The sequence below is a fragment of the Camelus bactrianus genome, chromosome 3 (genome assembly GCF_048773025.1).
Source record: "Camelus bactrianus isolate YW-2024 breed Bactrian camel chromosome 3, ASM4877302v1, whole genome shotgun sequence".
In the NCBI taxonomy this organism is placed as follows: domain Eukaryota; kingdom Metazoa; phylum Chordata; class Mammalia; order Artiodactyla; family Camelidae; genus Camelus; species Camelus bactrianus.
The window spans coordinates 84553435-84575925 of record NC_133541.1 but is presented as its reverse complement, the minus strand read 5'-3'; the positions used below and the strand labels follow the sequence as shown (position 1 = coordinate 84575925).

The following is a 22491-nucleotide window of genomic DNA, read 5'->3' as shown; positions in this document are numbered from 1 at the left end:
ACACTGCATACAATTTCAAATATCCTTAAGAACTCGCATTTACAAACTAGGAAAAAAACTGTTCTCCAATGTCCCATACATACTGTAAATGGAAAGTGCTCGCTAGAGAAGTGCTTTCAAACTTACCTCCTTGTTAGCAGTGCCGAACACACCTATCGGGGACTCATCTGGCTTTTAGGGCCGTTTCTTGAATCATTTTCCTCCTCAGAAAGTATGCATGAAGAGTTTAAAATAGCATAATGGAAAATGCCTTTAGTTGTAATTTTGCGATAAACAGTGCAAATTACATTTGATTATTATTTTAAAACTTTTTTACACATATCATTGACTCAGTTAAGTATTATAATTATCCAGTAAGGTATTAACTTTCTTAAGATATGAGAAATGAGCTCAGATTAGTCCAGCTATTTGTCTAAGTTTACATGGCTAATAAGTAGATGAAACAGGATTTAAAGTTATGTCTAATTTATACTGAAAAAGACACAAATGGAAAGATATCCCATGTTCATGGATTGAAAGAATTAATATTGTTAAAATATCCATACTCTCCAAAGTAACCACTAGATTCAATGTAAAACCGATTAACATTCCAATTCAAATGGCATTTTTAACAGAACTAGAAAAAACAACTTTAAAATTCATATGAAATTGCAGAAGAGTCTGGAAAGCCAAAGCAATTCTAAGGAAAACAAAGCTAAAGTCATCACACTTTCTGATTTCAAAGCTACAGTAAACAAAACAGCATAGCACTGCCATAAAGACAGACATATAAACCAACGGAAAAGAACTGAGAGATCAAGAATAAACTGACATATATACAGTCAACTAATATCTGACAAGGGAGGCAAGGATACAGAATGGGAAAACAGTCTCTTCAATAAATGGTGCTGGGGAAACTGGTTATTTACATTCAAAAGAATGAAACTGGATCCCTATCTTACACCACTTACAAAATTAATTCAAAATTATTAAAAACTTAAATTTATGTTCTAGAAGATCTCCTCACAGAAAACATAAAGAAAAAGCTCCTTGACACTTACCTTGACAACAATTTTATGGATTTAAGACTCAAACCACAAGCAACAGAAGCAAAAACAAACAAGTGGGAAAACGTCAAACTAAATATCTTCTTCACTGCAAAGTAAACAGTTAATAAAATGAAAAGGCAGTCTATGGGATGGGAGAAAATATTTGTAAACCACATATATAATAAGGCATTAATATGCAAAATATATAAGGACCTCATACAATTCAATAGTAACGAAAACAAATAATTTGATTGAAAAACTGGTCAGAGTACTTAAACAGACATTTTTTCAAAGAAGATATTCAAAAAGCCAATAGACACATGAAAAGGTATTCAACATCATTAATCATCAGGGAAATGCAAATCAAAACCACTATGAGATATTACCTCACATGTATTAGAATGTCTATTATCAAAATGACAAGAGATAAGTGCTGAAGAGAATGTGGAGAAAAGGAACCCTGTATACTGTCAGTGGTAATATAAATGAGTACAGCCACTCTGGAAAACAGCATGGAGGGCCCTCAAAATATTAAAAACCACCATATGATCCAGCAATCCCACTTCTGGGTATATATTTGAAGGAAATGAGATCCCACTATCTCAAAGAAACATCTGCATCCCTACGTTCACTGCAGCATTACTTACGAAAACCAAGACAGAAACCACCTAAGTGGCCATCAATGATGAACAGATATAGAGAATGTGGTAGACACACAATGGAATATTATTCAACCATAAAAAAGAAGGAAATCTTGCCATTTCTGACAACACTGATGAACCTAGAGATCATTATGCTAAGTGAAATAAGCGAGACAGAGAAAGACAGATGCTGTATGAACTCATATGTGGAACCAAAACAAACTCATAGGAAAGAGAATAGATTGGTGGTTGCCTGGAGGTTGAAGGGATGGCAGGAATGAAGGTGGTCACAGGATGCAAACTTCCAGTTATGTTCTGAGGATGTAATGGTCAGCATGGTGACTATCTAACAATATTCCATTGTATATTTGAGACTTGCTAAGAGTAGATTTTAAAAGTTCTCACCACACACAAACACACACACACACACAAAATGTAACTACGTGAGGTGACAGATGTGATAACTAATCTTATTATGGCAATCATTCTGCAAGATAGATAAAGTCACTACATTATACATTTTGAACATAAAAAGTGTCATTTTAATACTAAATATTTTTTATGTTTTGCTATTTATAGAGTTAGTATTTGAAAGAGAAAACATACATTTGGTTGGGAAAATGCATTAACTGTTGACACCCCACACATTTGGAGCCTATCCAGCAGGTAATCTGGGATGCTGGTGTGGACTCCATACTCTGGTACTCAACCCAAGAAAGCCCCATTAGAGCTGTGGTCTCCGTCCAAGCTAGTGGTAAGTACAGCCTCTTGAACCAGTAAGTCATAGCCTGAATATCATCAGCTTACCCAAATTTCAGGGTAACCAATTACCCAAATTGTAGGTCATGGTACTCCAAGTAAACAAACAGCCTCAGTAGCATAATTCAGTAAACACAAATGTAGAAAATTACAGTAAATTACACTAGTAATCTTGAATTATTTTACATAACATGCAAACTTACTGAGTGCCTCATGGGAATAAACCCCAGGAAAAGAGTCCTGATCTTCTAACGGCCAGGCTGTGACCTCTTGGGAAGAGGGGCCAAACCCTCCTTTCTGCTCTGAAGCAGGATTTCAAGCATGTTATGATTCTAGTGAAGCATTAGTCATTCTGTTTGACAAAGAGTAAAGCCTAGTCACAAACCCAAAGCATATAATGATTTTAAGAGTGGATGGCTTGGCAACAGAATGATGGCAAATGATGAAAGATGAGAGTTAGAAAGTTGAGACTTGACTTAACCCAGGAACAAGGCTGGGTTGTTTACACTGTTACAAAGACTGCCCCCAAAATTGAAGAGTGGTACTAATCTGTTAGGGGCTAAAGATGTATCATTTCTGTATGTCTTTTTTCCCCCAAAACAATCATTTCCTACCCAGATTAACTCAACAACCTCCTATTCTTGCCTCCAGTCCTGTCCTGCTATATTTTCCACACTTCAGACAGTGAACTTTCTGAAATGTAAATCGGATCACATCTTTCCACTGCTTTAAAATTCATAATTGGCTCCCTGTAGCCTGGAGGATCAAGTCTACACTTTATTGTGTCTTGGTCTGAAACAAGTACCTGAGTGCAGTCTGGTTTTTTGGAGGTAATTCCTAGAGGCATACATGGTGGAATCTAAGAAGTGAGACAGGGAAGGGAGAAAAGTCTATAAAGGGATGTGGCGGGTAACAAGCAGGTTAGCTCTGTAGGTAACTGGGGCTCAGTTCCACTGAAGACTCTCTGTATGTGGACATCTTAAAACTGTATAGGGACTAGGGCATTTACTCATTAACTACCACCCTCATTTGCTGAGAGGGCTCCAAGACAGAGCAAACCCCTTTCCAATTTGAACTGCTTGAAAGGGAGCCCTCTTCCTTGGTAGAGACAAAGATCTCGGGCACAAAAGAGAGAAGCAGATATTTCTATGATTGAAAGGCATCAATGTTCCAGACACTGTCTCATTTTTCAGGAAAGCTGAGCAGAGATGGGTGAGACACTCACGACTTTGTTTCCCAGGGCACAGCAGACCCTCATGTTCTGGCATGGAACTTAGCCAACTTATCTCTGGCTACTTGATCCTGTAATTCACCTACCCAAAACTATCTGCAGTTTCTTGAATGGACTACACCTTCCCAAAATTCCCAATTCACAGTTGTACAACCTGGATCGCTTCTCTCTGTGCCCCCTTCAGCTGGTTCATATTTTACGAGAGTGCTTATCTAACATCATGTGGCAGTAACAATTTACATACCAAGTCTATCACAGCGAGTGGCATAGAAGGAGCACTCATGTGTTTGTTGAACAAAAACAAAAAGAACAAAACAATCCCTGGATGGTGGTGACATTGCTGACAACAAATGAACATGCTTACCCTAATGGGATCTTGTAGAATAGTCCCATCTGCAAGGGAGGCAGACAAAGTACTAGTGTATTGAAATACAATGTTTCAATATTGCTGGATGATACTGTGACAGGCAGACAAACCAAATCCTTAAATTTGGCTAAGAGAAACAAGTTTGGACATTTTTGAGCTCAAGTTGGAGGTTTGCCCTGAGTCTGAGGTTCTTAGAAGGACCCAAATGATTTGTTTCTTTCATTTAATGTCTAAAGAGATACTGTTAAATACCCACCCAACTGGATGTATTCTCCCCTCGGAGATTTGGAGAGTGGTCCAGGGAGCCCCACTGCTACTACTACTTGGCAAAGTTATCACTTCTGCCTCCATAAACATACAGTGAATTAGGGGGGAAAAAAGACCCTATCAAGAGAATTAAGTGCTCAGATTCATTGAAATGTCACAGAGGCAGGATGTTGGGTGAGATCTGTAGGGGACTCAAGAACCTGTTGACCTTGCTTCTAAATCTAGGGGCAGGCTTTGTTTGAGCTCATCTGCATCTTATAATTGGCCTAATCCCTTTAGGCTGGTGATAGGTCTTGGTAGGATACTCATCTGGGAATCAAAAGTTGTCACAGGACCCATCTATTTCCCTTTGACCTACTCAGGAGGCATGCTATAAATCTGTAGGAATAGGATATGTAGGCATCACTGTTTTGTGAGGGTAAAAACAGATTTTAGAATTGATGTATCTTACATATACCTTCAGCAGAAGTGAAGGCAAGCTGTCAAAGCCAGGCTTTTTAGGCAAAAAAAGTGGATTTCTTTTTTTAATTTTCTATTTGGAACTAAAACACCCTTTTGCCACATAGGTATTGGTGTGTTCACAAGTAGATAACTTGGGGTCAGGGTCCTGAGTTATCCCCTGGAAAGGTGAATCCAAGATTTCTTTGAGCAAACAGAAGAATAGCACCTGGACTCTTTGCAATGGTACATGTGAAATACGAGTTAACTAATGAAACACTCTGCTGAAAACAAACTCCCAATGCAAAGCACCCACAAGTAAAACAGAACAGATGAAGGTGACAAAGAGATCCATGGATGGCTGAAGAGCCAGGCCCAGGTCTTCACACAAAATGAAATCTTTTATTCAGACACAGCCTGGATCAGAAGGTAAAAGAGGAACAAATAATCTGTTGTTTGTGCTAACAAATGACAGAACACATTTAAAAAAAAAAATTCAATGATTACTTTTCCAGCTATGGAATGTTTGAGAGCTATAGTCCAAAGGCCAACACAGAAAATTGTTTTAGCAATATGCCTCTTACCAAATGAATGTTAATCATCCTCCTTTATAGAGCCTCATAAATGCATACAACCAAAAAGAACAGAAGGTGTTAATGACTAAATTCTGACTCAATTCTTTCACTCTGTACATGAAGTCTATTGCCAAAACCTATTGTTCCTTAAATGTCTCCTGTAATTATACCTTTCATATTTACTATCTGTGTGGTTTACAACACACATACATGATGTTAGTGGAGTCACAACAGCACCAGGACACCATTTTACAGATGCAAAAAACCGGCCACAGCAGTATTAGGGAACTGGTTCAATGTCACCCAAATAGTAAAAGGTATAATCTCAATTCCTCAGCTGGACAGTTGTCTTTAAGGCCCCATCTAGCTCTAAAATCCTTCTCTTCATTTGTCTGCCCCTGTCTCAGCATCAGACTTGACCATCTCTCACCTACTCAACTACGATTTCTTTTTTGTCTGACAGCAGTAACGTCGGGGAGCAAATCTTTATTTAAGCCTCTCAGCCTGTCACACTTCTCTCTAAGGCATCACAATAGCTCTTTTGGGTCTTGAGTTCATAGTCAAGATGTTCAGCCAGTAAAGACTGGATTATATGTCTGGTGTCACCCAACTTGGGCCTGGCCACTCCTACATAGTTTATCACGGTTCCATTTACAGATTCCCCCCTTCCTGATCCCCTACTGTGAGATTTCCCAAAGCTGATTTATAAACATATGCATTTGACTTCACTCCACCTAACTGCCTACAGCTTCCTCTGCTTCTGCCTCCATTTAATCAACACTGAAAGTCTCCCTCAAAACAGCAGTTATGCCAGCTCCTGGCTTGGCTCGGCCTAGTCCTGTGTGAAAGTGGAAATAGCATGTTAGTGCTATCTGCCTCAGACAGCAAACTCCTGCAGGGCAGGGACAATGCTTAGTTATCTGCACTTTGTAGAAATCAGAAAATTAGCCCTCAAAATGTGTTAAAGAGAGGAAAACAAACACTTTTATTTTTGTTGCCATTTGATATTTCTGTATGTCATGTTTTGAAATTATTTCGTTTAAAATACAAACAGGAACAAATCTCAAGAGGCTGTTACAAAAGTCACCCTAAAAACCATCCCCATTCCCAGAAAACGAAGCCTCTGGATATTTTACTTTGATGACTCAACATTTAAGGGAAATTTGTAGAAAGCGATGTTATTTTTTTAACATGTTCATACATGTTCTTTCCATTTTCCATTGTGGGTTTGTGTATCACAAAATACAAAGTACAAACAATCTTCCATTGTAAAAGTACAGTTACATGATTTTTTCCCCCACCATTATATCCCTGGCACCTCGACAACTTACAATAAGCCCTCAATAAATATGAAATTGAACTTTAATAAAATTGCATTTTTATTTCTAAGTCATGAGCACAATCCAAGGTTTAATTGTGTAATCTCAATTCCATGCATGATACATTTTCAAAGGTGGGGGTGCTTATTTGAAGGTGGTTGGTTCAGACAACTAGGTTCAGCCCTGCCTAAGAGTTTACTCAACTCCTGGAAACAGAACTGAAGTGACTCATGATTAAGATCACACAAAAGATTCCACAGCTGTCTTAGGGATACACTTCTGATTCATTTCTCATTTCCAGTAAGCTTCAAAAGACAAAAAGTTCCTTCACAGCCATTCTCTCCTTTCTAATCCCACAATCATCTGCCTGACCCAAGCCCCCAGCTTCTCAGAGTCACAGCAGCAGACTTCACAGACTTCCCTGACCCTCGGATTTAGCAATCTGGAAACATTATTCCCAGTACTGCCAAACACATGGTTCTTAAATAAGCATACTCTGTCACTACACTTCCCCAAACTACTGTGCTCCATGAATCTCCTCTCCATAAACTCAAACCCTCTCCTCTGACTTTTAGTACTTTCTGTAACCCAGCTGAAGGAATTCAGGTAGAATTCTCAACTTCATCCTTCTCTTGCCAGCTCCCCTCCTAAATTAAGCTCTGACCTACCACCGAGTCCTGTCTCTTCTACTCTCAAGTCCAAGCTAGTAGCATCTCTCTCTCTTTCTCAGACTACAGCAAGCCTGTATCATTTCCTGGTTTTTACTTACAGGACAACACAGTGACTAAGGGCTGTTGCAGTTCAAAGTCTAGTCTTGCTGTCTCCCAGTAGTGTAAACCTGGTCACAGTAACTGACCGCCTAGTGTCTTCCCACCTTTATCTCTAAATTGGGGATAGTAACAGTACCTACCTCAGTGGGCTGTTATGTGTAGAGTGCTTAGAATACTGTATGACACATAGTAAGTGCTATGTAGGTAGTAGCTTGGTGATAATGGTGATGAGTGATCTGCCCAATTTACTGTATAAGAACCAGAATAATCTTACAGATATATGTCATATGTGATAATAATTTTGCTTAAAACTCTCCATAGAATTTCCATTAATGGCTCTAAGAACAAAATCCAAATTCTCTACTCTGACTTCCAAATGTCCATCATGATCTGGGTCCTTTCTATCTGTCTAATTCATCTTGAGCCAGTCACCCCTTCCTTACTTGACTCCAGGATCTAAATTCCTGTTAGGTTTTAGAACCCATCAATCTCCTTCTGTGTTATCTTTCCTCTCCTCACCCCTTTACCTACCTGGTTCCATCTCAACATTTAGATCTTGGCTTGAAAGTCAACTCCTTAGAGATGTTTTCTGTCACCACCCCTCTAAAATATCCTCCCATCGCCAATGCTCACTGCTGCAGCATCTAGCTTCTACCTTCTTCGTCATGTTAGTAGTATTAGTACTACAATTACTTACCACAAACTTGTTTCTTGTATTTGATTACCTGTGGTTTTGGGGTTTTTGCTTGTTGTACCCAACTAGAATGTAAGCCACATGAGGGCAGTGTATCACATCTGACTTGTCCACAACTGACTCACCGGCATTGGCTAGAACCTACTACACAGTGTGCATACCATCATTAACTGTGGAATATTCTATCAATGGCTTTAACTTTATTCAACTATTTGTCTCTACTCCCACATTCTTGCTCTCCACTGTGTTCAGTACAACTGCCTCCTCTTTGTATCAAGGTACACTGTTTCCATCTCTGAGATTTCACTCTGCTCTCTTGACAGGAATACTCAACCCTTCCAGTTTGGTCTGTCAAAACTCTGATGATATCATCTTGCCCTTACAGAGCTTTTGCTCCTTAGCATTTCTGTATCACTTAAAATTTCTCCACAAATTATAATCCTTATATATACACAGCAATATTCTAATTTTTTTAATATGTATGACCATAATTTCTTCAACAAAACTCTGAATATATATGTTTGTATATATACTTACCTATCCCTAGAGTTACAAAGTCAAAAAACAGAACATTGATAAAGATTTAGAATTAGGTAATTTTATATTTATTAGATTTATTAGGTATCTTCGATAACTTTAAAAGGACCTTAAAGAAAGCTAAGAACCATCTGTGTATACTAAAATTCCAAATATCCACCCCCAACAAAGCTTTCATCTTTAACACCTTAACATATATTTTTTTAAAAAATAAATGTATTTCTCCAACCCAAAAGATACTTTTGTAAGTTTTATAAGAATTTGGTTTTGCTTGGGTGGTGATGACACCTAAGCTTCCCAAAGTATTCCAGACTCTAAAAATTGCAAGAACAAAACATACTGGAGACCATATGGAAACAAGTTCTGCAAGAATTCTGTGTAGTTAGCATCTGCTTCTGTCAAAATTGGAGCAGAAAATGATAAACCTGGCTTTTGATTTCTTCTCTTAGGCTAATGCTTCAAGGATAGTTTAATCAAAGAATACTACTAGAAAGTGTTTTGCCACTTGCCACGATCTTAATAGCTGAGTCATTTATTTTTTAAAGTTCAATGATCACTCATGCTTGGTTCTCATTTAATTCAAACTGGTTAACTTATTTTATCAAGGCCACAGTTTCAGTACAAACACCTATAATTCTGAGTATCAGTGCTACTGACTCATGCATCTTTGTTTAACAAACTCAGAGATCAAGTGTAACAGTAACTTTCATAAACGTTCTTAACCCTCAAAGCCAAAGGAAGGCTTAAATTTGTGACCAGGACTGTTTCTGAATCTCTGCATAGCCTCAGCTTCTCCTATGTACCAGTTTTGCTCTAGGGACCACTTATCCTCACACTCAACAAAAACACAGGCAGCCAGCTCTTTGCCAGGCATTGTTCTGGGTGCTACAGACACTGAGGTAAAAGACAGGCAAGGTCAGTGTTCTCCAAGGAGCTTTGTTGCATTCCACTGATGATCTTAGCTCATTCTTCTCTGACTGACAATCATACTTCAAGATCTCCATTTCTTTTTCTCATTCTTTACCTCTCTCAATGCTGAAAGACAAAATAAAATCTCCTTTTTTGCTATCATTTCCCTCCTTTATTCTCTTTTTAATTTATAATTTTTTCTTCTAAATTGTCAAATCTTTCTCATCAAACCATGTTTATAACTCTAAGATGCCATGAATTATGAGAACATGCCATTTCATGTACCACTAAGAGCAAAAATGTCTGACAATTAAATTATGTCACAATTTTTATCACTTACAATTTTATGTTTACTTTTATTTTTATTGAAGTATCATTGATTTATAATATTCATTTGCAATTTTATATTACAAAAAAGTTCATTTGAAATTATTTAGATATAAATGTTTAATAAATCACTGATGTTTATACGAAAATATAAACATAACAAATTATCTCTAAATTTTCTTTACATTTATTCCTAATTACTAATCGATTCAGTCATTAAGGTCTATAATTTTCCATATAGAATAGTCCTCTCTGTCATCAAGATCCATAGTGAAACAGCGTTTTTTAATTGCGCTTCATTATTGTCTTCAGGATTCTCTTGCAAGTCGCAGATCAGATGAGCATCAGTATCACTATACAGATACATATCTGTATATATACAAATTTATGCCTATGTATAAGCAGTAACAAATACATCACAATTGTTGCCTAAGTGAAAGCAATTTCATGACACATTTTGACCTCACACGTTAAAATGTAAAAAGAAATGTGGTTCTTAGAAATGATGAAATATATGTAACACTAAAAATGTAAGCCAATTTGTTTACAATATGCATTATAGCAAAAAATTTTACAAGAAAAATACTCCTGCTGCTCCACATTGAAGAGCAATGTTTGTCTCATGCAGGTAAGCAATAAACAAAGGGTGAGTTCCAAAGCTATGTTAAAAACTGCCCAAATGAGATCATTCCCATCAATTCCAAAGGTAGAAACAAGAAATGTGTTCCCCTTCCTAAGTGTCTGCTGTTTGCTCTGTCTGAGGAAATGGCTCACAAGTGAAGCGAAGATCTGAGACTGCCTACAGAATCAGCTTTGCCAAGAACCTGAATTTAGCACTGTAAAATCCTAGATCTGGTAGAGCATTTGTAGGATGTCTGGTCCCAGTATCCTCCTTTGGCACTGAGGAGACCCCAGCCTGCAGTCACAGAGACAGACACGAGATCTCAAGCTCCCTGGGTCTTGTGCCATTCCTCCTTCTCCCACACACTGCAGGCCTTCTCTGGAAGTAATTCAAGCACTTCCAGAAAAGAAGTGGTACCCCATTCACCCTCCTCATGTGATACTGTTTGGCATTGGAAGGACACTGCAGTATGGCTCTTCTGGGCGTGACTGACAAGGACTGAAAGCAGCTTTTTCAAACATTCTTAAAGCAGAATTTGAAATGATCTAAGGACCTCTAGGAAAGATAGAGCTGACTGATAGTAGGAATCACAAATGTGGAGCAACAGACAGGGAAACTGGATCAAACTTTACCTGCCACCTGTTTTTGAGAATAAAGTTTTGTCAGAACGCATTCACATCCATTTGTCTCTGTACTGTCTGTGGCTGTTTTCAAGCCATGACAACACTTGAGTAGTTACAACGGAGACGACATGGCCCAGAAAGCCACAATTATTTACTATGTGACTTTTACAGAAAAAGTTGGCCATCTCCTTAACTAGAAGAGAGATTTTTAAGAACAGAGGGCAGGTGTAACAACAGGCTGCAGCTTCAGGCTCCAGAATAGATTTTATGGGTTGACAATATGGCAACATACAAGGAACCAGGGCACTCACTGCCCATACCTCATATTCATAATCCATCATCCCATAGAACAGAATTCACACACACATAACATACATACACACACACACACACACACACACACACACACACACACACACACAAGCACACTTTCAGGGAAAAAGGAGTGGCTTTCATTCAGTTATCTACCATGGCCAACCTTGTTGTCACACTCTAATTAAATGATACATTTATTTCTTCAGGTAAAAAGAATTCTTCAGTTAGCCTCTTGATTCATTTACATGTTTCCCAAAACCCTTTTCCAGGGAGGTTAAGCTCTGACTCCAAACTTCCAGTGCTCCCACTGCTGAGTCCTCCAAAACTGCCATCTGTACCTCTGCCTTACTTCTACAATAAAATTCAACATCGACAGACATCGATACTTTACCATGTACATCCTGCAGACAGCAAATCCCTATAAACATAAACAGGCTACAGAAGTTCTATTAATAAAAAATATTATAAATTAAAAATACTGCTTTTATTTTCATCCAAAAACTTATGAATATGTATGAATTTTTAGAATATAATCTTAACGGTTATCAAGAGCTGAGGCTTTTGGTATAACTGCGTTCCTGACATAGCACACAAATACCCACTAATGCTAAGCAAATCAAGGAATCGCCTTGATGGTGAAAACTCAACAGGACTCTTTGAGCATTATCAATATAAATGAATCAAGAATTTAGCTCACAAAAGAAGAATCACTGGATTTTTTAAATTGACATACTCAGTTTACAATGTGATAATTTCTAGTGTACAGCATAATGTTTCAGTCATACATATACATATATATATTTGTTTTCATATTCTTTTTCATTATAGGTTACTACAAGATACTATAGTTCCCTGTGCTATACAGAAGAAACTTGTTGTTTATCTATTTTATATATACTAGTTAATAAGAAGAATCACTGGATTTATTAGTAAATCAATGCAGAGAGTGGCTGTAAATAAAAAGTAAAGATTATTCTTTAGAAAATATTGTGGGACTTATAGAATTAGAATTTGGGAAATGGTGCAACCTCTAAACTGATGGGGTAATCGGCTAGATGGAAAATACATACCTAAATAAATGCCTCTTTAAGTGCACAATTTCCCATGGCCTTACTGTGCCACCTGCTAATATTTCACAGGCAGTCCCTACAAGGCAATTCATTAAATGAGTCCCTCAACCACACTTTAAAAAAAAAATATTCTGAACTCTAATTGATTCTGTAAACTTTCCAACAGAGAGCTTTATGTATGCTAATAGTATTGGCCAGCAAACATCCCTAACAATTACGCCTGGGTAAGTAAACCTAAGAAGAGAGGTTGGCAGTCAGCCCCACTGAGGTTCTCCTAAGCCTGCAAGAATGTCTTTAAATCCAGCAATTGGTGAAAATACCCCTTTGGATATTCACACTTTCCAATCCCTCATTTTTCCTCCCAGCTTGATTTAGAGCATTTTGGTTCACTTGCTCTCAATCCAAATGAAAATAAACTTATTGAGGATTTAGAAGAAGATATAAAAAACCTGGGGATGCTGAGGAGAAATACAAGAAAAAGAAATACGGCAGTGGGACATAAGACAGAAACCTGCAATAGAGTTGCAGAAAGAAGGAAAATATATTTACTTGAATAAAGAAAAATAGTATCTGAAAACTAAGAAGCCGGATGGAGCAGAAGACGAGAGGGTGGGGAACAGAGGAATGAGTAAATACCATGCTCATATGGAGAACCCAGAACTGTGAGAGCCTGTAAACACTGGAATGGTTTCAGTCTCATTGGGCGAGTTGTAAAATGTTTTGTTCCAGGAAATGTTTACACAAAAGGTAGGTAAATTCATGCAGAGAAGTAATTTCGTTGACATCTCTAGATGTCCTTCCAACTCTGATTCTATAAATTTGTAACTTAAGAATGACTAAGGTGATGCCAAAAAATAAAAACAAAAGAACCCATGCTTATGTGAAGCACACGCACAAGATTTATGGTATGCCTCAGAACTTTTTTTCCAGAGTAACATGGAGTGAATTTCAAATGCATCGTCCTCTGCTGGTAATCATTTGTTTAAGTGCTAAGAGTGACTCAGTGCAATTGTGTCACAATATTCAGTCTAGACACGTAATTGCCCTTTTGGCTTTCTTCATATTTTAGGTCCAATTTGCTTCAACTCCAAATAGATGCCTCATCAGCTTTCCAACAGTCTTCTTAAAAATATCACAATTTCTACAAACTCTACAGATTATTTCCATATTCTTAATGACAGGCCTAGCCTATGTGAAACCAGATAAAGAACTTTTTTTTCCAAATTTCCCGAAGTGCTGATCCATTCTAACGCAATTTCATTCTACATTATGAGGTATGCCTTCCTGCGAAGCAGCAGCAGACATAGATTTTCATTTCCATGCGATATAATCGGTTAAATTTGGTGAACGTGGGATTATTCTGCATTTTATCTCATTTATCTGAGTTTCCATAGTATATGTACCTATTTTCCTTTCGGTCTGTCACACAAACAAACAAAAAAGTTCATGTTAATTTCTCATGATGCAAATCAAAGTGAGGCTCTAATAACCAACATGCTTCACAGTAGCCACATTCCTCAGAATCTCATCCTTTATTACTTCCCAATTTATAGGTGTCTTTTATTAGAGGTAACATTTGTATTTTGAAGGCTGACTTTCAATTACACATGGTATGCAAAAGCTTTGTAGGATTCAAACCTGGCTGAAATTTCCACCAGGATTATATTTAGACTACTATTTGCCACTATCATTTTAAGTGAGCTTGTAAGTGAGCTTTTTTTTTTTTTTTTTTTTGCCCACTCTGAATGGTACTGAACTACCCAGTCATTATTTCTTTGGGCACCCGCTGCTATTTTCTGTTCCCCTTTTCCTTTTACTCCAGTAATTACTTGCTTTCAATTCTTTTTATAGGCCAACCAATTCATCACATATATTCAGTATTTTCTCATAATTTTCACTCTAAATACTGTCTCTGACAACTCGCCAATATCCCATTGGGTCCCACTATTTCTGCTTTTATTTAAATGCTAATTATTGCAGTCTTGGGCATTTTGGAAGGATTAATCAGTACATGGGAAAACTGATGGTCCCAAAATTTTAAGGTCATTAACCCAGCTAGTCATTAACTCTCAAAAAATGTCCTTATAGGAAAGAAGGTGATTATTGTTCTTTGTAGCATCTTTAATTAAAAAAATAAAAAAGAACCTATTTCCCTGGTACAACTGGTTTTCAGACGTAATAGGATTCATGAATTCAAAACAAATTTAAGAAATGTCAAAGAATAATTTTAAGATATTATCTGTCAGAGAGCCATTTTAATTTTATGCAAGGGAAACCAATAAACATTAATTACTGACAGAAGCAGAAGAGAAGGAGAAAACATAATCGTTTGAGAAGAGTAAACCTTGTTTCTCCTCCCCTCCACCTTGGGTAGGCAGTAAGTAACAAACAGCCAATCAAAATACAAAGAAACAGTTTCACCCATTTATGGATGCTCTGAAAATCAGGGCGAGTTTTGCAGTGAGGTACATGCAACCCATCCCTGTGCAATGGCTCTGGGCTCTTTATCATATAAGAATTCCTCAGTTCCCCCCAATTTGATCAAACTCAGCTCCCAAGTCCAATTGGCCATCAGGCCCTCCTACACAGAATGTTGAACTGAACAAGGCTTGGGGAAAAGTGGCTTTCTATTAGCACGTAAACATGTGAACATAAATTGCAAAGTTGGACAAAAAGCTTACGGATGTACCCTCTTGTGTCATCATCATCTTGATGTGACTCCATGAGTTCTTGAGCAGTTTCTTGCATCTGGCATAAGATGTGACAGGATCTCCTTATAATTTCCTGCCCAGACCCAAGTCAGCCATTTCTCTAGGGACCCTCCTTCCTTTCTGTTGCAGAATTTATTTAGAAAATAAATTCTGGGCACTAGGTGTGTTCACTCCTGTAAGGGTATTCTTATTTCTAGACCTTTCCAGTTTATAGAGCAAGAAAATACACTATGCTTTCAAGTCAAAGTCAAAACCACCAGATCAGATAAAGATTTACTGTGAAGCTAATAAGCTCCTTCTAATGTTCTATACATAATTTTATATTTCTAATTTTTCTTAGAGGGATTCTCCACAATTGTATAAGCTTCAAGGCTCACAAAAACTGTGTACCTGTACCCCCATGCTCTAACACAAGGCCTGTCTCATAATCCATAATATCGTAGTCTGCCTTCTTTCACAGTGAAAACCCTGATTCCCTAAAGAATTCATTTATTAACTCACTCACTTCATCTTCCGATATACATAAAATAGCTTTGGAATTGCCACACCAGTAGCAATACCTACAACAAACCTGCTAAGTGAAATTTAAGATTTTATTGCCATTCTGCCCTGTGAGAGCATTCTACAAAAGGTTGTTTAAAGTTTCTTGAATTTTCACTTTGCATGGTTGTTATCAATTTCATAACATATTAGGCTCATTTATACATGATTCTATTTAACTTAGAGTTTAACTATTGTAATTTACTTTTATTTTAAGTAAAATATTTACATGACTCAAAAGTCAAAATGATAAAAACTAGAGATAGCATTTTTATCCTTAACCCCTCCAGTCTGTTCCTACCCATCTTCAAGCCTCTGCTCTCAAATGTCCCATTATCCCTGACTCCCGTGGGGAAGAGCAGCCATACTCCCTGTTTCTCTTTATCATACTTAACCTGCTTTATTGGCCTTAATACAATCTATCACTACAGGATGTGATTATTTATTTTTATTATCTGCTTCAACTAGAATATAAATTCCATAAGAATACTTTGTTTCATTCACTGCTACACCCCAAGCACCTAGAATAATCCTATGCATAGCAGGTACACAACACACATTTGTTGTATGAATTTCATGAATGAATAACATTTATTTGCACAAATAAGAGTCATGTTATAAAGACTGTTCCAAACCTTGTCGTTTTTACACAATACCTCCTGAAGATCATTCTACATAAATTTTCCCCTTATTTGTGGGAGGCTACATAATATTCCTGGTAAGGCTACAGTTCATGTAACCTGTCCTCTACTGAATGGCATCCAAGTTGTTCCCAGTCTTCCCCTGCTACAGACTCTGCTGTGAGGAACACTCATTCACTGATACATGAGTTCAGTTTTATATTTAATATATTTTAAATATTAATCACCAAAAGTTGGTGTATTATGGAGAAGAAAGAAAACTTTAGATGTATTTTAGAAGATAAATATGATCTCAAAGACATTTCCTACTTATGGTAGCTTCAGATTAAGCTGCAGACTTAGAGAGAGACATATTAGTTTTGTATCTTCAAAGTGGTACTGTATCTGGGTGCACATGCATGAGAAGAATAAAGTGACTTCCAAGGTCCTATGTAATCCCAGTACTCCATGGTATCGTACGCTCTTTTGGCTCTTAGAACATACCAGATTTATTTTAACCAATTCTTTCCTGATCTTTTAAGATGTTAATGCATAATATGATATAAATCTTTTGAAATAATTAGAGTATTATGGTTCTTTAATTCACTTACGTAGTCACAGAAAAAAATCATGACAGTAATGGATAACATTGAATTCTCTAAAAAAAACCTACGTAAGAAAATGACAGAGAGAGAAGAGGACAAGCTGTAGGTGTGTAAAGTGAAAGTCCAAAATGCGAACAATTTGGAAATCTAGAAGAAAGGTACGCATGTGTTCTTTAGAATTTTTCAAAAAAAAATGGCGAAACGGAAGCAAATCACAAAGATGAGTCTGAAAAGCAAGGAGCAGGTACACAGTAAGACAGAAACATCTCCTACCTCTCCCTCATCCTTTTCTCCTCACCCTACATTTCCTCTAAAAAAAATAATAATTTGCGGTAAATTGCCGCTCTAACAAAAGCAAACATAACTCTGTATATAGCTGGCTACAGATAATGCATTCTAAAGAACTATTTTATTTTAAAATACAAAATGTTCCATTTGAGGATTTCCATGGGAAGTGGAGTTGACATTTGATACTAATTCAAACATAAATGTAAATACTATAAAAGCAAGATATTTTACATGACTATTTGATGGGCAAACTGAAATACAATCCTAATTAAAAGCAGTCTCTATAGAAATGCATAGTGAACACACAATAGCAATAACTTTAACATTAGCATTCATTCCAAATCCAAAGGTGATTTAGGTAATATTACGTAACATACATTTCAGGAACATGTCCAATTAAACTAAACAGGGCTGGCCTGTTTATCCTTCATTTGCGGGCTCCTCTCCTCACTGTTAGACGATTCCCACAGCTCCAGTGGGTCGCCATCCAAAGCAGGTGTTATTTATTCACTCAATTTGTTTCTCCTCACCATGGAAGCTTATCTCTGCCTTGTGTCTGCTCTACTCAGCCCTTGGCTCCCTGATCCCCACAGCACTGCAGAGAAACCCACTTTCTGTATCCCTTTCCTTCATCGTCCACACTGTTTGCTGGTGAGCATTATAAATCATTCCTGCTTAGCGTGTTAATTAGGAGAACTAGTTGACTGCTCCGTAAGTGTGCTAACTGCAGCCTTCAAAGATAATACCACAGCTTTCTAACACCTCCATTACATCCAAGTTATTCTTTAAATTCCCCTGTGAACCTGCAGCCCTGTGCACATCTTTGTAAAACACATTACTTAATAGTGAAACTATTTCTCTAGGTCTTTATCTTACCACAATTAGACCAAGTTCCTTAAGGGCAGATATCCTATCTTGAACATTTTTGTATCCCTACACGTAGTCCAATACTTAGCATATTATAAATGCTCAGTAAAAGACTATGGAACTTAATTATCAAATTGAAAACAATTTATTTCTGGAAACACTTCAGCCCGGATGTAGACAATGCATTTCAGAGAGAATTCTTTGTTTTGGGAAAGACCAAACTAATAAGAGGAATAACAAGCAGGGAGGCCAAAGACCAGAAGCCTTTCCCAGTTCCTGGAAAAACTCCCTGTTGTTGAGAACAGACAGACTCAAAATAGCCTGTTAGTTGAAACTAGGGTAGACTTACGGTAGGAGCATGCTTAGTGCCCAAACTTGAGATAGTCCAACAAAGAATCCATTTCCAAAGAACAGAGTTTGAGCCATTTCTGTTAAGCCCTCACTTTTACCCAGGTGATTATTGTTAAACTCGGGAAAAAAGAAACTTTATCCAACACAATTTTCAAGGAAACAAAAGTACAATAAATGATATATGACCACCAATTTCCTCCTGGAACTTAAAACCTTCATCTACTTAACTATCCTGATCCTACAAAATGCAACAATGCCTCTAGAAAATAAGGGAAAAAGAAGAAATTGCCTTTGGAGGCACATAGCAATCACGGGGCTGTCATTCATAGCACACTGCAGTAGGAACCAGATTCTAAACCTTTCAACTATGGAAAACAACTTACAATGTTACAGTTCTCTAAACTTGACAGATTCTAAGTGTGAAAGAACACTGGGGTGAAGGCCCAGGCAGGACCTGAACTCTAGACCTGGCATCAGCTCTTCTGTGCCCCCAAGCAAAGAACATGAATTACCTGCACCTCTGATTCTTGATCTGAAAATCGAATATATTGAATTTAATGTGCTTTTTAAGGTTCTTCCATGGCATATTATTAAATAACTCCATGTTAGGTTTGTTCTTTTTTTCAGAATAGAAGTACATGGGGTGAAACAGCCCATAAACTGCATTAGTATGTACAAGTTTTGAGCAATTCCTGTGATGCGTTGCCCTGATCTCTCTCTCTCTCAAGACCCAAACTGAGACCTCGCTGCTTTATTCTCAGCTGGTGGGCATGCTAGCCACAGATGGCTCACAGCTGAGTCGCTCTGCAGACCTTAACTTCAGTGCAGAGGGGTGACTGGCAACAAAGACTTCTCCTCAAGGAAGAAGTAGCCTCCAGCTACCGATCAATGCTCAGCCCTCTTGCCTCAATTTGGGACAGGTTAGAATCTACAACCCTTGCTGGCTTCTACTGATGCACTTTAGAAATTCAAGGATAATCTGATGGGGATTAATCTCAAATTTAAAACTAAGTACAAAAGTCAAAGGGCCTCCTTGGAAGGATGTAAAGAGATTCTTATCTATTGCAGCCAGAGGGTAGAAAAAGCTTAAGATCAGGTTCAACACTGAACTATAAGGAAAGCAGAGGTCCAGAGAAGAGAAACTGAATTCTCAACCCCAGAAGGTAAGCCACTCAAGGAGAGACCATGAGTTTTGGCATGGGGACACCTGGGTTGAAACACTTGAGAATCCTGACCCCTCAGAACCATCTAGCCCTGTAGAAGTGGCTTACTCTTCTCAAAGCTTAGTGTTCTACCCTTGCTTTTAGACGATGCAGAACCCTGAAAGAGAACACACACACTGCTCAGATTCTACTCCACTGCCACTCCAGGCTACAAAACTAGTAAGTGAGATCAAATCACAGCATAACCCAGCCAAGCAGGTTCTAGGATTGCTAAGGGAGAAAAGGGATGCAGAAGGAGCTCCAGGACCTGGTGAATGTGATTCAGCAGTAGCCAGGAGGGTATGTAAGGGGCTGGATCCTGAGGGTGCTGGATCAGTGCGTGTGGAGCATCAAGTTGGGTAAGGGAGACTATATCAATGCAGGGACACTCTCCTGTGACACAGGAGTTAATAATCTGGCAAGAACCCTGGGATGTGGTGTTAACACACTGCTAAGATGGCTCTTGGTTGCCTAGGAAAAGCAATGGCCCACACTAAGAGAACATGAAATGCCATGATACTGGAAAGGGGCACAAAATGATCAGAAGAGGTAATATGCCAGGCAGGACATTCTAATATAAGAGAAAAAAAACTACTCGCTGGCCAACTGTGCTCCATGGATGGGCTTAAAGGGCAACCCTGTTTACTGAAGCCATAAGGAATATGTTGGTGAAAGAAGCACCAGAAACAGTCAGAAGCTTATTGGTAGCTATTCTCTCTAATACAGGGGTAATTATAGGAGATGCTGTACTGACATACTGGATAGTAACAGGAATTTTACGATCTTAAAATAATACAGGCCAGGATGCAATTGATGGGATTCAGAGAGAGCAGGCTACCCCAAAATATGCCAGTCCAGCACGTGGATCATTCTGAGCAAAACCCAACAAGGTCCAAAAGACACAGGAAGAACCTTTGAACTTTCCCCTAACTGCCTAAAAGCATGCAAGGTGGAAGGCCTGTTTCAGGAACGAGGTATCCCGATGGATAACTATAGTAAAGTACAGACTTGGTGTGGTAGACAGGAGGAGCCTAGCAAGGCCTCTTTGAAGAAAGTCCTCTCTGTGTTCGTTCTATTGTCTCTAGAAGGCCCAGCAAATATTTATTTACCAACATTAACTCTTGTCTTCTTCCTGTGAATTACCTTACCTCCCTTTGAAGTCCCAAACTTCAAACTACTTCTCCTCAGTACAGACTGACCTATATACCATATACTATATACTCTATCTTGATTTACTGCCTTTGGAATTCTTCATGTTTATGTGAATTCCCATACACACATGATAAATTTGATTTTCTCTTGTTAATCTGCCTTATGTCATTTAATTATTTGATTAGCCAAAAGAACATTAGGGAAAGGGGGAGAATAGTCCCCCTTCTGAATACTTCAGAAATAAGTGGTATGCAATTACCAAACTGAGTGGCAAGTTGGAGTTGTCAGGTGCCAGCAATTTTAAAAAGATTTCCTGATCTCCATTCTGGGATGCAATTAAATTGCTTTAAAATGTTTGATCTTCATAAGGATTTCTTTAAAACTTTGTTAGGAGGGACCAAAGCAGCCTTTAGTCTAGAGTTAATTTTGCTTCACTAATGAAGCAACAAATACCCTTCTGAGTAACTCATCTCACCCCACCCCCACCCCAATGTGGCTGATGGGAATTCCAACAATTTCTGGCCCTCTCTGTGCTGAGGGGATTGTTTTGACTGCTTCTTTTTGGTGGTTCCTTTCCCAGCCTTGAGAAGTCAGCTGAAGATCCCAGATTCTCAAAGATGTCTAGATACCTCTCTCTCTCTCTCTCTTCTCCTCTCCCTCCCTCCCTCCCTTTGGCTCTCTCCTCTTGAGTACAGTACTCTTCCCTGAAAACTCTAACCATATCGGCCCTCCCAAACTCCCAAATCTGTCTCCTCAGCTCAAAATATTTACAGGTAAGAAAATAAGACTATATTAAGAAAATGAAGCATCATGATCAAATTGATCAAGTTTATGTATCAATCCATGCAAATCTGTGTGAATTTTCTCAGAGAATTACTAGTTGGTGTGTTCCCCTTTCCCAGAAATCCCAGACATATCTGAAATATAGAACAAGTACCCTTCCCAGGAAGTTTTATGAAGATGTTTAACTAACAGAGTATACTATAAAACACATACATATAACTGTAAAATTTTCTGAGATGATTTCAAACTGCAAAACCCAATACTCTTAACACCCTAGATAAACTGCCAATACCTCAGGTCCCAGCATTCTTTCTGTGGCCTCTCTATGGCATGTATTTGCAGTAAACAAAGATGGAATTCCTGGCCAACAAACGTCCCTATTTTCAGAGGGCTGTTGCTCTCCTACAATTGTAGGTCCCTGAAGTCATGTTGGAATCACACACCCTTGTGCCCACAGGAGTAGTTAAAAGTCAAGATAAGCCCTGGGAATTCTCTACCTACCAGAAATTTGGAATCAAACCAAGAAATACCAGTTAATCTCTTTGGTGCCTGAACTGAAAAGACCTTTACAATTGCCTGCAGCTGTCACGTGGAAAAGCAGAAAAAGTTGGTCTACAGAGAGAAGAGAGAAAAGATGAGATGCAAAGAGAAACAGATGATTCGAGAGAGAGTAAACTAGGTTATAATAGCTTTACAATTCTCAGTAATCTCCCTGTATGAGATGTAGCTCTGTTGGCTGATGCTGAGTTACAATAAGAAACCATTTTTAATAAATTCTCCTTTTTCACTTAAAATAGTTTAGCAGAAAAACTGACCTACCCTGCCTTGCGGGATGTAATCAAAATGCAACTTTGTCTACCATTATCCCTTGAAAATTTAT

General features: G+C 38.1%; 1 long non-coding RNA gene across 2 annotated transcripts in view; it reads right to left on the bottom strand.

The window, feature by feature from the left end:
• Positions 1 to 5617: 5617 nt before the first annotated feature.
• LOC123613289 (uncharacterized) overlaps positions 5618 to 22491 on the bottom strand; it is a 196662-nt gene continuing 179788 nt past the window's right edge. The window contains exon 12 of one of the 2 annotated variants that reach the window (XR_012505609.1): positions 5618 to 10253. This is a non-coding gene — a long non-coding RNA (uncharacterized LOC123613289). The remainder of the gene's footprint in view (positions 10254 to 22491) is intronic. The other variant, XR_012505607.1, reaches the window with a different exon arrangement.